Source organism: Halichoerus grypus, chromosome 1, assembly GCF_964656455.1.
Source record: "Halichoerus grypus chromosome 1, mHalGry1.hap1.1, whole genome shotgun sequence".
Lineage (NCBI taxonomy): Eukaryota > Metazoa > Chordata > Mammalia > Carnivora > Phocidae > Halichoerus > Halichoerus grypus.
Window position 1 is genome coordinate 110,817,864 of NC_135712.1, and position 17,105 is coordinate 110,834,968.

At 45.6% G+C, this 17,105-nt stretch overlaps 1 long non-coding RNA gene across 1 annotated transcript in view; it reads right to left on the reverse strand.

Moving 5' to 3' along the window:
* Window positions 1-7,960: 7,960 nt before the first annotated feature.
* Window positions 7,961-17,105, reverse strand: part of LOC118537816 (uncharacterized) — a 107,521-nt gene continuing 98,376 nt past the window's right edge. Inside the window, exons 4-5 of the long non-coding RNA XR_004918292.2 lie at window positions 9,342-9,443; window positions 7,961-8,311 (exon numbers count right to left, since the gene is read on the reverse strand). This is a non-coding gene — a long non-coding RNA (uncharacterized LOC118537816). The remainder of the gene's footprint in view (window positions 8,312-9,341; window positions 9,444-17,105) is intronic.

The following is a 17,105-nucleotide window of genomic DNA, read 5'->3' on the forward strand; positions in this document are numbered from 1 at the left end:
GTTTTAAAAATGCTGCCTGAGAAGCCTTCTGGCTTTTTTTTTTTTTTTTTTTAAGATTTATTTATTTATTTGAGAGAGAGAGGAGGGGCAGAGGAAGAGGGAGAGAGAAACTTTTAGCAGACTCCTCGCTGAGCTCAGAGCCTGACATGGGGCTCTATCTCACGACCCTGAGATCATGACCTGAGTCGAAACCAAGAGTCAGACGCTTAACCGACTGAGCCACCCAGGCGCCCCAAAGCCTCTGGCTTTCACGCTGTGTTCTAAGTTGATGGTTGGCTGACCTGAGCCTATCGTTTTCTTCAATAATTAACCAGCTCTATAATCTTTTGCCACTGTATCTCTGACATGCCTGTGCCAGAGCTATTGTATAAGGATGCATCTCCTTCGAGCAGACTCCATTTCAGCACAGCAAATGAGTCTTACCAAACTTATTCACAAGCTAAGGGGAGAATCTTCTAGAATCTTTCTAAGCTCCACATAAGACTAACAATGGGGTCTCGTTACCATCCGGCTGCGGAATGATCCGATCCCACTATTCCATTCCAAGGGTCTGCTTCCCAGGATAACTTCCAGTACCAACTGTCCTAGATTGCATTTTCCTGAATCAGACTCAGACACAAGGATTTGGGAGCAAGTAGTGTATTTGTGAGGGGATCCCAGGAAGCACTGGTAGAGACAGGGAAGGGCAGGAAGCCAATAAGGGTGTATAATCAAGCAAGAGCCCTCTGGGAGACACTGGGACTTATCCCACTGGGAAACACTCTGGAACATTCCTCAGTTACCCACTGCCCAAGGGATGAGAAAGTTGATGTATTTATTCACCCACACCTCCTCTGTCTTTGCCAGGGGGCTGCATCTGGGGGCATTAACTCTCTGGCATCCCAAAACAGCCCTCAGCAAAGAAAAAGCAGGTGTTTACAAAAACAGCTGTTGGTATTTAGAGGTGAGTGCCAAGGAGATGCAGGCTGGGCATGCTGGCCTCCGCTACAAACTTGTATCAGAACCCCACTATGGTAGCAGTGGCAATACCAAAAAAATATGACCCAGCCCAAGTGGGGGCGGGGCTTGAAAACTCGGGGTGGGGGGGAAGAGACATGGAGAGCCTGGGTGATCTTGGTGCTGGAACCACTGGCTAGGTAACACAGTGGTCAGGAGTTCCAGTTCAAGAGCTGGAACCCTGCCCTGCTGTGTGGGGTGAGTCACCAGGCCAGTTCCCACATGAGCCTTTCCACTGGGATGGCAGGAGGTGTAATCCACGGACGGATTCGTCTGACAGACTAGCTGCTGCAGATTACCGTTGGGCCCTCCAGGTAACAATGCCTTGCCCAGTTAGGAAAACCCCTTAAAGAGTGACTCGGTGGGTAAGAATTTCCAGGCACAAGTTGTAGGAAAGTATTTTGAGAAATACAGCTTTTTGAAGGGCCAAATTATACTGAAAATAAGCATCTAGCTGCATTTGTATGGGGTTTTCAGAGCATGTTCACATATTAGTTCAACTGACCCTCACAATGAGGCAAGGAAGCAAAATGAGGGGGTATTTTTGCCCTCATTTCATGGGTGAAGAGAACTTGAGACTCAGTGAGGTTAAGTGACTATTTCTGTTACAGGATTTCTTTTCCTTTAGTGCCTGAGGTTCTTGGTCCTGCCGCTTTGAAGAATGAAGAGATAGACCGGACAAAGTGGTGGGCAGCAAAGCAGAGTCTATTGAGCAATAGTACAAAGCTCCTGAGGAGGGAGGGAACCGGAGAGGGTTGCCACAAGAGTTTCTAAGTCTCGGGGGTTTTTATGGCCTCCTTGGCAGGCTGTTTTAATCTGATTAACCCTCCCTGCTCTTGTCACCCCATCAGATTTTTGTCATCTACCTATCACGTGGAAAAGGGTGGAGGGCTCCTTCCAGGGTGGTGTAAAATCCTTTTAAGGGTGGTTACCTCTTAGGGTGGCCCCTTGTCCCTGTTTGCCTTTTTTCCAACTATCATGCATTATTTCGAAGGTCACAAACTGCATAGTGGTGGAGGAGAGGCTCAAGCTCACATCTTCTGATTCTGTGCCATTCAGTGCTTTCTCATAGGCCAACGTTTCCTATGAATTGTCTCCCATTAGCTGTAAAAGAGAGCCTTGATAGTAGGATCATATCTGGTTCCTTTCGGCGTCCCCAGTGCTGGTATATTTGATTGCTTAATATCTGTAGGTAAAGCAAATGAATTTTTTTTAATTTTTTAAAAATTTTATTTATTTATTTGACAGAGAGAGACACAATGAGAGAGGGAACACAAGCGGGGGAGTGGGAGAGGGAGAAGCAGTCTTCCCGCAGAGCAGGGAGCCCAATGTGTGGCTCGATCCCAGGACCCCAGGATCACGACCTGAGCTGAAGGCAGACGCTTAACCAACTGAGCCACCCAGGCGCCCCTACTCTCAGCAAATTTGAATTAAACAACACACAGTTCAGGTGTGTGTTTTGATACATCTTGGAGAGACCCCCACACACAGAAGAACCTGAGAAATCATGAGGGCGTCAGAGGAGCCCTCACATTTATTAGGAGACCCAAACTGCTCTCCGGGAATGTCTTTCGAGTTAGAAGGTAGAATCTTGACTGACTCCTCACAACGTGCAGAGCTGTTCAGCTACCTGGGGGTCGGGGGTGGGGGTGGGGAAGGTGAAGCTGCTCTCCCAGGGTCAGGCCTCTCTGGAAGAGGCTGGCCGCTCAGTGGTATGCAGTGACCCACTACAGCCACAAGAGGGAGCCAGTGGTGCAGGAAGTCAGGCTTAAAAGAGCCGCCAGCAGCAGGACTGACCCCCCAGAGGCTGGACTGAACCCACAAAAGGAATCCGGACGGCAAGCCAAAGTGGGAGAAGGGGGAGGCCTAGCGGGGAGCAGAACAGAGAGAACGTGAGAGAAAACAGAACTGCAGAGTTAAACAGAGGGGGAGGGTGTCAAAATTTTAATCATGTTTTATATAAAAAATAAATCAATGGGGGACTTTCATCTTTTACTTTGCACTATTCTGATTTTTTTCTCCAAAGAAGCATACATTATTTTCTAAATTAACAGCGCATAAATAAACCTATTTAAAACAAATGGGAAACATAGAACAAGCAGTAAGCAAAATGATGGAAAAATCCCAAAGTTGCTCTGGAGTTCTAGGAAACATCAATGTCATTCTTGGATTTTTGCTTTGTTATGAGGCACTACCCCTCCAGTTCCACATCTGTACTCATTTCCATGGCTTCTTTTTCCTTCATTCATCCTCTTATGAACTGTAATTGCCTTCTGAGCACACTACCTTTAGCCTGAAATTAATAGAAATAAATTAATAGCACAGTGTCAATGTTTTTGCAATGATTCTTAACTGAAGCTGTTACCATTTCCACTTTTTTTATGATGGTAAAATTCCAAATGATCGATGCCATTCAATTGTTAGAAATTCATTAGAAACAATAGTAAAGCTATTTCAGTTGTCTCTTGGAAGCCTCTATTTAGAGAATTTGTTTTGCATATCCTAAGAGGCATAGCTATAAAGCAGTGACAATGATTTTAATTAAACATCTTAGACCTTTTGTATCTAATTGACACTCTTCCTGCAAACCACGGGAACCAATATGATTTTTGCAGGCATCAAAGCATTTGGCTTAGGAAATTGCCCTTGGAGTCCATTTAGGGAATATTTTTTAAAAATTGACTTATGTCATGACTCTTTGGGACTCCAAATGTTATTAGCCATCCTAAAAAGTGTTTTATGCATGTGAATTTAGCCTCAGGTGGCTCAAAGCTTTTCCGGAAATTAATCCACCTTCAGAGGATAAAGACTCACCACCTCCATTAGGGGCTACCATTCCAGGACAAGGAGGGAGGAATAAACAGAATCCAGCCTTGGTGTTGGGGTTATAGCTCTGTGATGAGAGAGGAGGTTGGATGCTCTAGTTGTCTTTGTGGCATGCTCTCTTAGTCTCTCCCTGGTTCCTACACAGCTGAGAGAAGCCTGGGGGCAGAGGGCAGCCTCTACTCAACCTCCACTCCTCTGAAGGTGGGTCTGAACTGGTATGGGCCCTGGAGACGTGGGCTTATACTGTTCCAATGCTTCCCAACCATTTGTATATCATAAATGCATAAAGAGAGCTAATTTTTGTATAAAAAGCTAGAACTAAAGGGGATCTTTAGGAGGCATCACCTTCTATTACATAAGTATTGAATTCGTATGAAACTTTCAAATAAAATCTTTTAACACTTTTAATGAGAAGCTTGAGTTTGCTTTCATCAACAGAATTTTTTAATTGGATTTTGATGCTTAAAATGGCTCCTTGCAACAATTCCTCAAGACGTTTTAATAATAACCTCTTCAGAGTTTTGACAGTCACCATCAATGATTTTGTTTGCTATAGAAGGTGATAAAATTTTTAAGGCCAGCTTTACAGCCATTCAAAAATTTACAACATTTGAAATTATAACCAAAGAGAACCCAACTGCTCTTCCTCTTCTTCCATTGAGAAAGGGAATGTAGGCATTTCCAGTAGATTATGAAATCAGTGGAATGTTTTCAGATGAAATATTTCAAAATAAGGGCTCTCATTTGCAGGGGACACATGTGTCATTAGGGGGCTCACCTTGCTGCAAATGGCCAGAAGTATCCCAGGGATATGAAGACAGATATTAGGGATCTATGAAGCCTAGAAGCTGGGACTTTTTGTCTCCTTATTCTCCACTGGCCACCCCTTGGGCTTCATTCTTGCTTCTTGGGTCCCTCATCCAGACAGGCATTGCTGCTCTCTGCAGGGGATGTAGCTGCCTAGGGGCGCCGGCTCCTCCTTCACTGCCTTCAGTTCAGCCGTGTGCAGCAACCAACACAGATGTCCCTAGTGATGCCCCAGCCTCTCAAGCCTAGAGGCCTAAGAAAGTCGGGGTCTAGGGCACACGAATAACCCATTCAGAGCACCCCACTACAAACCACTGTGGGGGAACTCCTCTTCTACATTGAACTCAAGGAATCTTCACTCACATCCTGCTTAGCCAGCTCCTCAAGGAGAGGAGCCGAAGGAAATCTCAGGTCATGGCTCTACCGGTATGAGAGTGCCCTCAGCTGACTTCACACCCAGGGCCAAGCTCTCTTGGAGCTCACCAGGCTTAGCCACAGCCACAGGAAGAAGTGTTAGGGTTCCCGTCTTTGGGTATCTGTTACTTTTGAGATGTGACCAGCAACTTCTGGTCTAAGTATCTAAGAGTTGTTCCAGACATGGTTGGAACATTTGTGTCATTAGAGTAAATGTACAGTCACTCCAGGTGACTATTTTGAAGGGAATGGCACTCATTTGGATATTAAGCTGCTCATGTTAGAATAACTCACCTCTTCCTATCCTTATACATAGTCCTCTTTCATCCATAGATCAAGAAGTCTGCCTTTCTGAAGCACTGTTTTAATGCTTCGGCGAGTCAGCATGAAATCGGCTTGGTGAGTGGGCCTCTTCTAATATTAATCAGTTGTAGCTTTGTACCTCTCGTATGTTTGTAGCCCCTCACTAAATAACGAATTACCCCACAGTTTAGCAGCTTAAGATAACAATTACCACCTCATGGTTTCTTTGTGTCAGAAATCAAGTGGGGCCTAGCTCTGTGCCTCTAGCTTTATGATGCCTCATGAAGTTGTGGTCAAGCTGTTGGCTGGGGACCATGGTCTCATCTGAAGACTTGGCTCAGGAGGATCAGCTTCTAAGCTCACTTACATGGTTGTTGGGAGGATTTAGTTCTTTGTAGGCTATTAGACTGAGGACCTCAATTCCTGACCGGCTTTTAGCTGGAGACTCCCCCCAGTTCCTTTTCATACAACTCTTTCCATAGCGCACTTTATCAACATGGCAGCTATCTTCCCTCAGAGTGAGCAAGCAAGAGAGAGGAAAAAGCCCCTAAGAGAGAAGCCACTAAATTTGCAACCTAATCTTGGGAGTGATATCCCATCATTTTAGCCATAATCTATTTCCTTGAGTCCAGCCCATACTCAAGGGGAGGAAATTATAGAAGGACATGAATAACAGGAGGCAGAGGTCAGTGTTAGCCATCATAGAGGCTACCCGCCACATTTCCCCAAACATCCATACTTGTTCCCTCTCTCTGAGGCTCTACTTGGTTTATGTGCTGCTTTCCCCATCCTTTTAGGATAGGAGCATTCCTTGATTCTCATTAGCATCTCCTTCATATTCCTTCATTCAATAAGTATATATTGAGGCCTACTATGTGCCAGATTCCATGCTAGGCACTTCCGGGGGGGGGGAAGGGGGCGGAGAGGAAGACAAGTGGGTAAGAGGCACAAAGCTTTTTCCCTTCTGATCCCTTGCCTAGAACCCTGTGGCCTACCCTAGTCTTCTCAGAGGCCACCTGGTGCCTGGATGGCCCACATGGATTAGCCAGGTCAGAGACATGGTGCCTGCTGTCTACTGATGGGGCCTCTTCCTGATGCTGCCTCCCTCCGGGCACCATGCTCCTCCACCAGCCTGTCACTGTCCCCTCCTTCTGGCAGCCAGACTTTGTTTCTCCATCCTGGGCTTTCCTAGATCAGTTCATCCTCCTGCCTTGAGTGATGGCTCAGTTTCCTCACAGGATAATGACTTGTATAGTAAACTGAGTTAATAAAAAAAAAAAAAATTCTCTGCAGCAGCGGGCAATAGTAAACATTTAAACTATATCCTTCCCCATATTGTTGTTATCCTGCACACCTGTTCAGGCAGCTACAAAATGAGCCACGTTGCCCCTGAAATCATAACCCACACAGTTGCGGGAACAGGGACATCAGTAAAAAGGTTATGCTTGCTCCTACAACTTAATCATCACTTTGACGCTCTTTTTTTTTTTTTTTAAGGTTTTATTTATTCATTTGAGAAAGAGAGACAGAGCCCAAGCAGGAGGGAGAGGCAGAGGCAGAGGGAGAAGCAGCCTCCCCGCTGAGCTGGGAGCCCGCGGCAGGACTCGATCCCAGGACCCATCTGGGCCACCCAGGGGCCCCTGAAGCTCTTTTCTTAAAAGCACGTCTGATTTCATTATGGAAACCTGAACATCTTCTCACCAGCACTGGTTCTTTCCTCAGAGGTTCCTAAACTGCCCCCACAGGGCCTGCGGGCGCAAAAGCTGCTGGAGGACGACTGGCGGTGAGCCACACCCAGCTATCACCGCGCCTGGCTGTGGGGCCCGTCCTCCTCCTCTGCTGCCCACCCCCAGCCCGCCACCCCCGGCTACAGGCGGGAGGATTCGGGCCAAGATCTCCTTTCCAGTGCCCGGGGGTGGCCTGGCTCTGCGGACCGCGTGGGAAACGGCACACGAGCTGTTCGGAAAGGCGCGCGGAAGCCAGGACCGTGTTGAAGGTGGGGCCCCTCCTCCCGCGGCGCGCTAGCGGGAAGGAAGGAAGACGTCCCCAGGCCCCGCCCCGCGTCCCATGTTCCCCTGCGGCGGCCGGCGCCCCGCCTCCCCTCCACGGAGCACGTGTCGCTTGAGCGTGAGGACACTTGCCCTGTCTCGAGCGCGGTGTCTCTGGCTGCCGACGCTTAGGGTCGGGCGGCCTGGCTCACTTATGGTGGAAAGAAGTGTTTGCATTCTCCTCTTAGCCCCCATGTGTGGCCTGCTGAATAAACAGTTGAGGAAGCTGGAAAGGTGGTCGCTCACCACCAAACAAGCTTTCCGAGAGCCAGAAGGGGGGGTATGAGAGGGTGCTTGGGGCGAATTCAAAAGTGTTGTCAGTGAAACACGGGTCTGTGGTGCTCTCTTCCGGAAGCCTTTCCCCCCTGCTCTGGCTATACCAGCTTGCCCCTTTTCTGGTATTTTCCCCTCATCCTCTCATGATTTTCCTTCTTACCCCCTCCCCCACCCGCCTCCACCCAGCTGTCACTTCTTCCATAAATTCATCTCGTCTTCGTCCTCGCAGGTGTCACCTCCTGGCCCCTGGAACTTCCATCTGAGAAGCACCCTCCCATACGGTAAATGCTCTGTTCTTCCTTCTCCCACCCACAAACCCCGCCCTCCTCCAATCCCTGCCCCTCTGCCGCAGCTGTGGCTGGGGATGGAGGGCAGCCGAACGTGGGTGTGGGTCCCGCCATCCGTGTACTAGGGCGCAGGCTCACAGAGCTTCTGCTGGGGATAACGCTCAGTAAGCACTGAGAAGCACAATGCGAAGATTTGTCTTGATGGTCCACGGTGACTGGCTTTAGAGGAGGGTAGGTGGATACGGAGTGGTAGACGACTTCTCAGTTCCCTCCTCATCTCCTGCTCTCTTCAACATCCAGGTTCATGTCTCCCGTCAAAGGCGTGTTTATCTCCACCTGGGTCTCTAAGACTACCTGACAAGTGAGTGATTGATGATTAGCAAGGATCAGTCAAGCAATCTCTAGAGTATATAAAAAACTCCTACAGTGCAACAACAAAAAGGCAAATAACCCAATTTAAAAATGGGAAAAGGACTTGAATAGACATTTCTCCCAAAAATATATCCAAACTATAATGAGATGCCATTTCACATCTAGTAAGGTGGCTATTGTCAAAAGAAAAGTAACAAGCATGGGTGAGGATGTGGAGAAATCAGAACCCTTGTACATTGCTAGTGGGGATGTAAAATTGTATAGCTACTGTAGAAAACAATTGGGCAACTCCTCAAAAATCTAAACATACAATTATCATATGGTCCAGCAATTCCACTTGTAGGTCTATACCCCCAAATAATTAAAAATAGGGACTCAACCATGCAGTTCAATGTTCATTGCAGCATTATTCACAACAGCCAAATGGTGGAAACATCCAGGTATCCATTAAAAGATGAACGGATATTGGTATATTGGTTATGGTATATAATTGAATACTATTCAACCATAAAAAGGAATGAAGTTTTGACACATTCTACAACATGGATGAACCTGAAAACATTATGCTACATGCAATAAGTCAGTCACAAAAGGACAAATATTGTATGGTCCCTTTTATGTGTAATATCTAGAATAGGCAAATTCAGAGAGACAGAAAGTAGAGTTGAGGTTATCAAAGGCTGGGGGAAGGAGAGTGGGGAATTTGTGCTTAATGGGCACAGTGTTTCTGTTGACAAAAGTTTTGGAAATGGATAGTATAATGGTTGCAAAACATGATGAATGTGATTAATGCCGCTGACTTACATACTTAAAAATGGTTCAAATGGCAAATTTTATGTTATATATATTTTACCACAATAAAAATGATTCAAACGAAAAGAGTTCCAAAGGACAGGTATATTAACATGGGCTCTAGAGGTTGAATTTTGTGGGGTGTTTACTGAGAGTGGCCATGGGCAAGTCTTGTCTTGACACCTTGGACAAATTCTGCCCGCGGTTTTCGTTTTCTCACCTGGGGGCAGCAGACTGAAGTGTGTGAGAGCATGGGCTCTGATGTTGAGGTCCCACTTTGATCGTCAGTCGGCTGCCAAGCCCCCTTGCTCCATCTTCCCACCTGTGAAATGGAGACCTCATTGGGGTTTTATCAGGATTGAACAAGTTAATTTGTGTCGAGTTATTTAAAATGGTGCCTGGCACATAAGAAGTGCTCAATAAATATTAACTGTAAAATAGAAGAGAAGTGGGCGGGGTTGGAATCATTTAGAGGTTGTAAGCAATGAAATTCTTTTTAATTAAAATTTAAAAATTATAAAATACTAAAACAAAAACTCTTAGGCCACTAGCAGTATAATAGCTTTACTTATTTCCTCTAAAATTTTAGGTTTTGCAAATTCCAGGTAAGTTTATTGAAGCTTAAATTTTCCTTTTCTTTCTTTTTTGATCCTGCTATGCTGGTGCCCTAAGCATTTTTAAGTCAGCCCAAGTGGTAATTCACATTGGCTATGGGGAGAGTTGCCAGAAAAATTACATCTTCCTCCAGAGGTGATTTTGGGGCTTCCATAAGATAAATGTATGTGAAAAACTCCCTTTCATGGCATGCAATGTTCCTCAGTTCTGTGAGAACCAAGGCCTCCTTCTCATAACAGGTATTTGTTTATAGCCAGTGGCAAGCAGATATCTAGGCGTCTCCCCAGCCCCCCCAGGTACACACCTTCTTTAATCCCCTCCCTTAGAGTGTGGGTAGGACCAGGGGGTGATGGGATGGGCTGTCCCTCTCATGATTAGGTTACTAATCCATTGATTGTGAGTTAATAAAAAAGATTATCTCAAGTGACCCTGATCTCTAGAAGAAAGGGAAATATTACAGTCTCTCCAACAAACTACCACACTGTTAGAGGATCTGTAGAAGGAACCGCCTGGCAAGGACTTGCAGGAAGCTTCTAGACACTAAGAGCAGCCCTGGCCCATGGCCTGCCAGGAAATCAGGACCTCAGTCCTACAACCACAGGGAGCTGAATTTTGCCAACAACCCAAATGAACCTGGAACAGATCTTGTCCTAGTTGATCCTCCAGATGAGGACACAACTAGCAAACACCTCCCTTGATTTCAGCTTTGTGAGGTCCTGACAGAGTACCTCTGGATTCCTGCCCGCAGAAACTGAAATTTAGAAACCACTAAATTTTTGGTAATTTGTTATGCCACACTGGAAAAGTAATACCTTCTCCATCTTGAAAGAAAATTCATAGATAATATAGTCTGCTTATATAACATAATAAAATTTCAGTGTAATGTCTTAACTATATTATAAGGAGAAGTAAAAGGAAGTTTTCTAAAAGGAGAATAATACATATATTTCAACAAGTGAGTGCCCAGTCATAATCACTCAAGAAGACATATGAAAGAGCCAGATATTTACACCTGTATATAGAACCACAGAGAAGGTCACAGGTACAAATGCAGCCTGACCACATTTTTCCAAAACAGTGAACAATCCCTGGTAAAATTTTGTACAAAACAGAGTACAGTCTTCTGTCCATTTATATGCTAGTGGCAGTCCCCAAAATGTCAGTGTATATTAAAACCTCACAAAAAGTACCTTGTAATTCAAGTTAGGTTTTATACACATATAACTATAAACAGGTCTCTCATTTACCCAACCGTCCAACGGGACATTTACAAGTTATCCAGGATGCAGAAAAATTCTTGTTTGAGGGGCACCTGGGTGGCTCATTTGGTTAAGCATCTGCCTTCGGCTCAGGTCATGATCCCCGGGTCCTGGGATTGAGTCCCGCATCGGGCTCCCTGCTCAGTGGGGAGTCTGCTCCTCCCTCTCCCACTTCCCCTGCTTGTGTTCCCTCTCTCGCTGTGTCTCTCTGTCAAATAAATAAATATAATCTTTAAAAAAAAAATTCTTGTTTGAGATGGGAGCCCATGCCCTGAAGGCTGGGAGCGCCCTTCCAAAGTCATGGTGAAATCCAAAACTCCCCCACAGATTTCCACAGTGACCCCCAGGGGAGGGTGCTGCTAGGGCAGCAGCATAACATTCAAGTGCTGTTATTACTTTGTGGTGCTCACTTCCCATGTCCTCCCGGATTGGTCTTTGGGGTTGTCACCCTGCAAAAAGGTATATTGTTAAACATTTAAAACACTTCGGGTATAGGGATTTTTTTTGTTTATTTGTTTGGCAAGATGACAATATTAAAATTAAAAATACAAAGCCTTCCAGTGGTGATGGCCAAGAATAAAACCACTGCCGAGTGTCCCCCCTGCCCCGCCTTGCACAGTGTGCAGCTTCCCAGCAGAGCTGTGTGTGGAGGCCAAGCTGTGAGACCCAGTGGGGTGTGCCAGAGTCCTGGAAGCACAGGGAGCAAATGGAGCCGCCTGCCCACGGCTTTCTGTAGCTGCAAATGTTGTTGGTGACAAGGTCACTCTGGCTAGTTAACAAGATGCCTGTAAACCTGATCATTTCTGCTGACTCAAAGGGTACCATGGTGAGGTGCAGCGTGCTTCCCAGCAGAAAAGCAAAAGGCACTCAGAGAGAGCACCATCAGCTGAACTGAAGCCCTGAGAAGTGTGACTGCCCCCACTTGCCACAGGCAGGCAGGGGGGCCTTCCTCACCCCACCAGATGGGCCTGAGCATGCTGAAGGAAGGTCCTTGGGTTCATTCTGGGCCCGGTAAAACAGTACCAGTCAGATCCTTCTGTGAGAGACTCTGAAAGGCGAAATGTTCAAAGGTCACTGCTTCCAGCCTCAGGGCCCAGCACCCCAGCACAGCCACAGGAGACATTCCTCCTGGGACTCCCAACTGCCCAGGGCCTCTGACGCGAGACTGAGAATAGAACAGCTCTCCAGCAAACCCACAGGCTCCCTTGGCGCCTCACGGCCTCAGAATCATGAGTTGGTTTTTAACTAGGTGTTAGAGAAACCTCACTGCGTCCCCAGTACCACCAGAGGGAATCCACTGTTGGGATATGCTTTCCCCGCCAGCACAGAGAGCCTCTGATGGTCTGTGAGTCTGGATGCTGGCTTTTGGTGTGAGTGCCTGCCTCAGAGAATCTGGGGGAGAATGCTACGTCAGCACTCAGCTCTGGTGTGGACTTGTTTTAGAAAGTATGCAATATATTTGAGTCCTGTGCTGGTTCCCATTCATCATGAGTCATCTCCTCTCTTGGATTTCCAGACCTGTTCTTTTGTAGTCTACCTACAAGGGAACATTTCTGCTGCAAGCCAGGAATGGGAAGGGCCCTATTTCATGAAATTCAGACAGATCTCATCACATCTTTTTGCTCAGACAGCAAAAAAGAGCACCTTGCTGACACCAAATCGGACAGTACTTTCATTGCTGAGCAACAATCTTTTTCCCAGCAGATGGCTAGAGCAAAGGGATTTCCACTCCACTCAGCACCACTGAGGAAAGAGCTACTCTCCAAATGTGGACCTTGAAAAAGGAACCCAAAGTAAGACAGGAACTTTCAGCTTTAGGACCAGTACCATGGACTGGAAATGCTTGGTTCTTTCCTCCCTCCTAGAGTCCCACCTTATACCCAGGGCCAGATGGTCCTCAGTTACAAAGCATGCATTTCTTACATTTCAGCATCTTTAAAATTAGACATGCCTTGTATATCTCTTAACATTATGACATTGGGCAATATCTTTTTATCTCTCATAGTACCTCAAATAATGGTATGTCTTATAATTAATAGTATCAATGGACTTTATGAGATACAACACATAGGCAAGGCAGCTCCAGAGAAGAGAGAACCTTTCCGGAAATTCAGAGCAGTGGGAAATTCATTGTGAAGAAATCTGAGGTTGTACCTTTTGATGCGCTTATCAGATTACAAATGGCATAAAAATAGTAAAATATTTCCAGAGCATCAAAGGATAGTGTCTTAGTTTGGCTGCTGTAACACAGTACCATACACTGGGTGACTTAAACAATAGACATTCCTTTCTCACAATTCTGGAGGCTGTGAAGTCCAAGATCAAGGTACTGGCAGATTTGGTTCTTGGTGAGGGCCCTCTTCCTGGCTGCCACCTTCTTCTGTGTCCTCACAGGGCAGGCGGGTGGAGGAAGGGGCGGGAGAGAACAAGAGACTCTGGTCTCTTCTTGTAAGGGCATTGATCCTTTCATGAGGACCTCACCCTCATGAGCTCATCTAAATCTAATTACTTCCCATCTTAGCCTGTTCCAGCTGCTATGACAAAAATGCCATATACTGAGTGGCTTATAAACAGCAGAAATTTATTTCTCACAGTCCTGAGGCTGGAAGGCCAAGATCACGGTGCCAGCATGGTCAGGTTCTGGTGAGGGCCTTTCCTAGGCTGCAGATGACCCAGTTATTATTATGTCCTCACGCGGTGGAAGGAGCAAGGGAGCTCTCTCAGACCTCTTCTATAAGGACACAAATCCCATTCATGAGGGCTCTGCCCTTGTCACCTAATCACCTCCCAAAGGCCCTACCTCCTAACACCATTACCTTGGGGGTTAGGATTTCAACATATGAATTTGGGGGGCACAGACACTCAGACCATAGCACCTCCCAAAGACTTCATCTCCAAATACCATCACATTGGGGGTTAGGGCTTCAACATATGAATGGAGGCGGGGTGGGGGGTGTACAATGTAGTCCATAGCAGGTATCATTCCCAGTGAGGTGTGACCATTTGGATGACAGTTTTCCTAAGTCATTTCTGCTTGAACATCATAGCACATACAATGTAGTGATTAATTTCTGTGTCCAGCTGATGGTTATTTTTGATGTGCCACAAAACACCCAATCTTTGCCCTTTTCTGGTCAATGATTTTCTACCAATAATTTAAACAAAGGTATCATAAAGCTGTTTATCTAGTTATAGTTTATTCAAAGCAAGGAGGGCAACTTATATGCTATGTGGGAAAACAATTCCCACTGAATAAAATCAGCAATGTGGAATTTAAAAAAACAAAGCAAGGATTCATTTAGGTTCAAAGAATCAATGTCCTATGTATAAGATAAGGAAGAACGTGATCAGACCATACCTTGTAGAGGAAGGTTTATTCAACATAAAGTCTGATGTGAAGCAAGAGTGTAACAGAGTCATGAAAATGTGTAGCAAAGAATTGCATTCTAGAAAGTATTTTGACCTTTATAAAATATAATGGTTCTACTGGACTCTGGGCAGATTCATATAAAGCAAAGTTTCTCAACCTCAGCACTATTGACACTTTGGATCAGGTAATCCTTTGTTGTGGAGCCTGTCCTGTGTATTGTAGGATATTTAGTAGGATATGTAATATAGATATAGAGAGAGTGGGGGGGGGGAGAACACGCCAATATGGCAATATGCTAACAATTGTTAAAAACTAGGTGGAGTGTGTATGGTTGTTTTTGTCCTAGTTTGTCTTTTCCATATGTGCAAAAACGTTGGGGGAATAAATGGTTTGGGAGAAAAATTGGTCTCATTGTTCAAACGGAGACCAAGTAATTTTGTTATTTATTTTTAGAGCCAAAAATGATTGACCTTTTCTCCAAATAGAGCCCAAATAACTTTATTTACTTCTCTAGCCTCTTCTTATTTCTGGAGACACTTGGAGTTAACCATTGAAAGTGTACAAACTGTCCATAGTAATTTAACCTGAAAGTGTTTTTTAAATAGCCCCTTTGGGGACTGGTATGTAGTTACACAAACGGTGCCTCACACAAGGGGTGTCATTCACATAGGCAACTTCATGAGGAGCCCCAGCATCGGAGCTGTGCAGGTAGGATGGCCGGTTTCTGCCAGTTTGCCCTGGATGGTTCCAGTGTTGGCACTGAAAGCCCCTCTTTGGTGGTTGGTCACTCTATGTGCAGTGCAGAAGGCCTGGCTGTGTTTTACAATGTTGAACAATGAGGAGGAGGGCAGTGTAAATCCTTGACTCTTCTTAGCCTGCAATAAGATGTTGTTTTGTTAGTAGATGCTTCCGGCTCCATGCATGATCCCACTGGGCCACACCTCTGCCTGTCAGCAGGTGCCTTCCACCCACAAAGTCTAGTCCAAAGGGGTTACGTCAATGTCAGGGACATTCTTTAGAAACTATGACATAGACCGAAGGCTTTGAAATAGACAGAACAAAAGGCCAACATCACCAGCCCAACATGGGAAACTTATTTTCGACATGGTTGCCTTTCCATGTTATTTCCCCTCTTAGTGTTTATAAACCATGTCATTCTTCCCTTATTCTCTGCCTTCTCCACTCTTTGTAATCATGTAATTACCACTTCGCCAAGGAGCAAATTGAGGCCTGGAGAAATTAAGCAATTTGCCCAAGGTCCCAGACCTTGAAAGGGCAGACACAGGACTTGAGACCAGAGTTCCCTGAATCCAGAGTTCCTGCTCCTAATCACTTCATTCCTGCTGTCAACTGTGTCCCCCTAAAATTCATATGTTGAAATCCTAACCCACAATATGATGGCGCTGGGAAGTGGGGCCCTTGGGAGGTACTTGGGCATGGGGGTGGAGCCCTCATCAAGAGAATTAGTGCCCTTATTTAAGAGGCCCCCCCAGAGCTAGCTTGCTCTCTCTCCACCATGTGTAGATACAGCAAGAAGAGACTGCAACCCCAAATAGGTCTCTCACCAGAACCCAACCGTGTTGGCACCCTGATCTCAGACTTTCAGCCCCCAGAATCATAAGAAATAAATTTCTGTTGTTTATAAGCCATCTAGTGTATGGTGATTTGTTATGGCAACCCGAACAGACTAAGACTTCCCTTCCAGCTCATCACATTCATGAGCAGTGAACTCACCTCATTGGTTCTGCCTTCTCAGGAGGAGTTTGTATTTTTACAGGAATTTATAAACACAGAAACCCCTGCAGGACCCTGGGAAAGGAAAGCACACTGGTAATGGTGGCATTTCTGACAGCACAGAGTCATGGAATGTTCTGTGCATATCAGATGGGCATCCCACCCACGACTTGGGGTTCACAGCCTCCTAACCCTTAGTGTGGAGGAGCGGTTGAGAGCCACATTTTGAAAGGAGATAGACCAGGGTTCAATACCTGGTTCTGCCCCACAACCTGTGACCTTGGACAAGACATTTGAACTGCTCTAAGCCATAGTAGCCCCATCTGTAATACGGGGATAATAATAGCCATAGCCCCTACATCATAAAGTTACTGTGAATTTAAACCAGTTAGTTCACGTGAGGTACTGTGAGCAGTGACTGGCCCATTGTGAGGGAATCTTAAAAACACTCTTAAGATGCCTACAATATTGAAGGAAACCCATGTGGTCCATTTTCTTCGTAAGATAAACTAACACATTTAATGTACCTCAGTGGAGCCAAGTCACACATGACTCAAACTGAGCATAGAGTCATATTTTTAACATTTAAATATGAAAAAAATTAGGTTTTTAAAATTCAGTCCTAGGGGCGCCTGGGTGGCTCAGTCGTTAAGCGTCTGCCTTCGGCTCAGGTCATGATCCCAGGACCCTGGGATCGAGCCCTGCATCAGGCTCCCGGCTCTGTGGGAAGCCTGCTTCTCCTTCTCCCACTCCCTCTGCTTGTGTTCCCTCTCTCGCTGTGTCTCTCTCTGTCAAATAAATAAATAAAATCTTTAAAAAAATAAAATAAAATAAAATAAAATTCAGTCCTTATTCAAGTCTTTTGAAGGAATGGAAGGGTAATCAAATGCAGTCCTTAATGATCTTTCTAGTATCCCCTTGTCTCTTCTTTCTGTTTTAATAAACCTCAGTCTTCTCCAGCCTCTCAGCTAGCTCATCCCCAAACCCTCCTCCTCATCCCTAATCC